Genomic DNA, 6,000 nt, shown 5'->3' on the forward strand with positions numbered 1-6,000 from the left:
GAAATATAATCACATAACAGGCCAGGAAAAGGGGCCATGGTGATCAGCACCCCTGCTGTACTGCAAAAGGGGTCTGAGAACAGGACCTTATTCAGATGGGATGGGCCGTGCGCAGTTACGCACATCAATTCCAAGGTGCGTGCCTGCTGTGGTCACTTACAATTGTGCACCTTGATTGTCCAAATATAAGGGTCTTATGGAGCGGGCACTCCCTGCTGGAAGGGAAAGGAAGATTGTGGGTGGGGTGTGGCAGGGGAGGCTTCCATGTCTATTACACAGGAACCGGGACAAATATAATCACACACATACCAGGCCAGGAAAAAGAGCCTTGGTGACCAGCACCCCTGCTGTACCGCAAAAGGTGTCTGAGGATAGGACCTTATTCAGATGGGATGGGTCATGTGCAGTTACACACATCAATGTCCAAGGTGCGTGTCTGTGGTCACTTATAATTGTGCACCTTGATTGTCCAAATGTTAAGGGTCTTACGGAGCGGGCACTCCCTGCTGGAAGGGAAAGGAAGATTGTGGTTAGGGTGTGGCAGGGGAGGCTTCCATGTCTATTACACAAGCACCGGGACAAATATAATCACACACATATCAGGCCAGACAAAAGGGCCTTGGTGTTCAGCAGCCTTGCTGTACCACAAAAGGGGTCTAAGAGTAGGACTTTATTCAGATGGGATGGGCCATGTGCAGTTATGCACATCAATGTCCAAGGTGCATGGCTGTGGTCACTTACAATTGTGCACCTTGATTGTCCAAATGTAAGGGTCTTATGGAGTGGGCACTCCCTGCTGCAGAGGAAAGGAAGACTGGGAGTGGGGGTGGGGCAGGAAAGGCTTCCTTTTCTAATATACAGGAACCCAGACAAATACAATCACGCATATAATAGGGCAGGGAAAGAGGCCTTGGTGATCAGCACCCCTGCTGTACTGCAAAAGGGGTCTGAGAGTAGGACCTTATTTACATGGAATGGGTCGTGTGCAGTTATGCACATTAATGTCCAAGGTGCATGCCTGTGGTCATTTACAATTGTGCACCTTGACTGTCCAAATGTAAGGGTCTTACAGAATGGGCACACCCTGCTGGAAAGGAAAGGAAGACTGGGAATGGGGTGTGGCAGGGGAGGCTTCCATGTCTATTACACAGGAACTGAGATAAATATAATCAACACACATAACAGGCCAGGAAAAGGGGCCTTGGTGACCAGCACCCCTGCTGTACTGCAAAAGGGGTCTGAGAACAGGACCTTATTCAGATGGGATGGGCCGTGTGCAGTCACGCACATCAATGTCCAAGGTACATGCCTGTAGTCACTTCACGATTGTGCATCTTGATTGTCAAAACGTAAGGGTCTTATGGAGCAGGTACTCCCTGCTGGAAGGGAAAGGAAGATTTTGGGTAGGGTGTGGCAGGGGAGGCTTCCATGTCTATTACACAGGAACTGGGACAAATATAATCCCACACATATCAAGCCAGGAAAAAGGGCCTTGGTGATCAGCACCCCTGCTGTACCGCAAAAGGAGTCTGAGAGTAGGACCTTATTCAGATGAGATGGGCCGTGTGCAGTTACGCACATTAATTGTCCAAGGTGCATGGTTGTGGTCACTTACAATTGTGCACCTTAACTGTCCAAATGTAAGGGTCTTACGGAGCAGGCATTCCCTGCTAGAAGGGAAAGAGAGATTGGGGGTGGGGTGTGGCAAGGGAGGTTTCCACATCTAATACACAGAAACCGGGACAAATATAATCACACACATACCAGGCCAGGAAATGGGGCCATGGTGATCAGCACCCCTGCTGTACTGCAAAAGGGGTCTGAAAGTAGGATTTTATTCAGCTGTGATGAGCTGTGTGTAGTTATGTCCATCCATGTCTAAAGTGCATGGTTGTATTCACTTAACAATCATGCACCTTGACTGTCCGAATGTGAGGGTCTTAGGGAGTGGGCACTCCCTGCTGAGATATGTGGAGAGGACCCTCCTTTTCTAGTGCATAGGAACCCAGACAATTATAATCACACATAACAGGCCAAGAAAAGGGGACTTGGTTATTAGCACCCCTTCTGTACTGCAAAAGTGGTCTGAGAGTAGGACCTATTTCACATGGAATGAGCAGTGCACAATTACACACATTAATGTCCAAGAGGCATGTTTGTGGTCACTTACAATTGTGCATCTAGACTTTCCAAATAAAAGGGTCTTATGGGTGGGCACTTCCTGCTAGAATGAAAATAGGGATGAGGGGAGGACTTTCCTTCTCTAGTGCATAACAACCTGGACAAATACAATCATACATATTGGAGGCCAAGAAATGGGGCTTTAGGTGTCACCAACCATGCTGTCCTTCAAAAGGAGTGTCAAAAGGAAGGATCCTAAAGTAATTGTCATTAGGCACATTAACAGTTTGAGAAAGGGGCCTTAAGTAATAGTACCCCATGCAGTAAAGCAAAGAGGGTGTGAAAGGTCAGAAACCCAAGTCTAATTGAAGGACCATTGACAACTGCAATTATATGCATCTACATTCTGAAGAGAAGGGCTTAATGTTGGTTACCACTCTCTGCTTTGATAAGTACAGGAGTCCTCATAAAAGGCACAGCTGTAGGCAACTGAAAATGTGCATGTAACAACTAAGATTATGCATGCTAACTTTACTAATCTAAGGATCCTAAGTAGTAGGTACTTCCTACTGGAATGTAAATAGAGTGGGTGGTGTCCTTACTTGGTAAAAAGGTGTAAGAGCAAATATAAGTATGCACATTAACAGTACGAGAGTGAATTCAGGCTATTTAGAAGCTCCTGCAGTAATGCAAATGGAGCAAGGACCCAGGATTCTACTCTAACACAGGGGCACATCAACTATTGTTAATTATGTGCATTTAAGCAGTATAGGAGAAGCAGCACTAGCTAGTTAGCACTCCTGCTGCTTTGCCAAGGAGGTGGGAGGGGGATGGAATTCCTGAGCAATTGTTTTGCTTTTTTTCTTTATATGTTGGCCAGGCTGGTCTCAAACTTCTGGCCTTAGGGCATCCTCCCACCTCAGCCTCCCAAAGTGCAGGGATTACGGCTGTGAGCCACCACACCCGGCCTCAGGGCAATTTTGCACATTAAAAGTTCAAAAAAGGCTTTAGGCAAACAGTAACCCCTGGTACGATACTGAGAAGTTAAGACATTAGCTTATTGGGAGGGACCATAGACAATTGAAAGCATGGACATGAAGAGTCATGGTCAATTAGAAATATACACATTAAGAGTCCCAAGAGAAAGACTTTGGGTTGCTAGCATCCCTTTCTGTAATGTAAAAGGGGTAGAATATTGGTTTAAAGGGAGAGACCATGAACATTGGAATTTTGCACATTCACAGTCCCAGGGAAATGTAACATAGGTAATTAATACCCCTTGCTGTAAAACAAGGAGGGTGCAATGGATCTGATCTGAAAGACATTGTTGTGAGCAATTGCCATGGTTCACATTAACTATCCTAGTGCAGAGGTCTTGAGTAGAGGTCATCCACTGCTGAACACAAGGAGTGGGGTCTTTAGTGCACAGAAAGAAGGACAAATCCACGTAGAACATTGAGTACAAAAGAAATGTCCTTGTGATTAGCACCCTCTACTATAATGCCAAGAGGGTGTGAGCTGTTGGGATCTTAATTTAATGGAAGAGACGATAATTGCAATTATGCGCATTAACAGTCTCAAGTACCCCCTGCTGTAAGACAAAAGGAATATGAGGGGATGAGATCCCAGACTAATACAAGATAGGGACAAATGCATTTTGCACATCAATAATTTCTGGAGGAGGGGCATTAGGTAATCAGGACCCTCTTGATGTAAAGCAAAGATGGTACAGGAACCTTGATATAAAAGACTCACTTCTAATCAATTAGGATTGTGCACATAAACTGCCCTCGTACAGAGGTCTTGTATACTAAGGGTCCCCTGCTGGAATACAAAGGGAGTGGAAGGGTTAGTGCACATGGTCGTGGATAGATACAATTATGAACATCAATACACAAGAAGAGTCCTTGGGTGATCAGCCCACATTGTAGTGTGCAAATAGGATACAGCGGCCCTTTCTAATGGACAGGACTCTGGACAATTGCAACTGAGCAATTAGCTGTCCAAGAGCTGTTACTGAATAATCTGCACTCATTAGCAACATCCCAGAGGATGCGGTAGGAATCCATTTTTATTGCACAGAACCATGGAGATATGCAATTATACGTATCAACTGTTTTGTTTTGTTTTTTTTTTCTTTTCTTTTTGAACCCGGGCACGGCAGTGAGAGCGCCAAATCCTAACCACTAGACCACCAGGGATCAACTGTTTAAGAGAAAGAAACTTGGGTAGTCAGAACTCAGCAGCAATGGCAAAGGGGACAACCTAGACTAATGGATGGGACCATGGACAATTAGTGTTTTACATATTAATGCAAAGCTGTAGGTAGTTCACACTAACTAGGAGTAATGTTAAGGGCATACATAAATTGGTCTTTTCTGTTAGGCAGAACCATGAATAATTACTATTGTATCCATTAACAGTCCAAGAGAAGGGGCTCTAAGAATGAGTCCCTCTGCTGTTGTGCAAAGACGTTTGCAAAGGCCATAGTGTAACTAACAGAACTATGGATAATTAGGAGTTTACTCAGTAATTTACGACACTGTTAAATCTCAGGTAGTCAGCACTGCCTCAAGGCAAATGCAAAGGTGATTGGAAGTCTTTATGACTAATGGGTGAGACAATTAACAATTACTACTTGGTTCTTTAATTATCCAAGAACTGCAGGATTCCCCAGAAGCACAGCAAAAAGCGCAGTAGGGTGCCTTTGTTTAATAGTTAAAGCTATGACAATTGTGACTGAGCATTTTAACTGTTCAACAAAAGACTTGGGTTGTCTGAGACCCCCTGCTGAATGCAAATGGAGTTGAGTGCTGTCTAATCCAATGGGCAGGATTACTGGCAATCAGAATTTTACTCACTGCACACAGTTTTAGGTGGCAACACAGTACGTGAGAAAAAGCCACTACTCAAAATTGGGACTATGACTACAGAAGCAATGACAGATAAATGGTTTCTCCTTTAAGGGCAAGGGATTGAGAAAACGATAAGTAGCTCAAATTATGGGCAATAATGCTCTGATAGAAAGCTCTCAATTAATATTCCCTAACCTCAACGTACCAGGTAAAGAAATTCTTTGTTCTGGGACCCCAGACAAATGGGATTGTATGCATTAACTGAAAATGGTCAAGGAGTCAGTACAGAAATTCAGCAATGCCAAGGGTAAACAGAATATCCCAGTGTAATAGGATAAACAATGGACGACTTATTTTGAAAATTAGAGTGACTTTCGAGAGAAGCTGGGCAGGACTGGGGGACTCAAGGGCTAGGACTGGGACTGGGGCTAGGGCTGGGGCACTAGGGGACTGGGGCTGGGGCAGAGCTGGGTGGGGAGAGAAGGGCTAGGGCTAGACTGGGGGTTTGCTGGGAGGGCTGGGGAAGAACTGGAAACTACGCAGGCAGGATACAATAGAAAAGTGAAATATGGACGTTAATACTCCAATTTAGTAAGTCTGAATAGAGAACACCAGACCACAGCAATTCAAGTTTCCTGCCTGATAAGTAGGTGATTAGTCAGTTAGTGCAGCATCAAGGATGGGAACAAAGCAAGACCTGGACCTGTGTAAACCTTCAAACACTCTTTTTTACATTAGGTCAACACTCTTTTTTACATTAGGTCACGAAGTTAAATTTTTAACTGTTTCTGTGCTACAACTCTTCCAAAATCCAAAGGAAAGTAGTTAAGTCAATTTCAAAGAAAATAATCATCAATTTTTTTAAATTGTAAATGATTTGACTTTGACTACTGCCAAAAAAAGGTCAAGGAATTTCTAAAGAGAAACTGAAAACTTTAAGGAATTTTAAGGAACGCAAAATGAAAACTCATTAACTGTAATTAAAATGAATTCTACAAATAAAGCCTCATAATACATTCCTATA

This window comes from Cebus imitator, unplaced genomic scaffold (assembly GCF_001604975.1).
Source record: "Cebus imitator isolate Cc_AM_T3 unplaced genomic scaffold, Cebus_imitator-1.0 Scaffold845, whole genome shotgun sequence".
NCBI lineage: Eukaryota > Metazoa > Chordata > Mammalia > Primates > Cebidae > Cebus > Cebus imitator.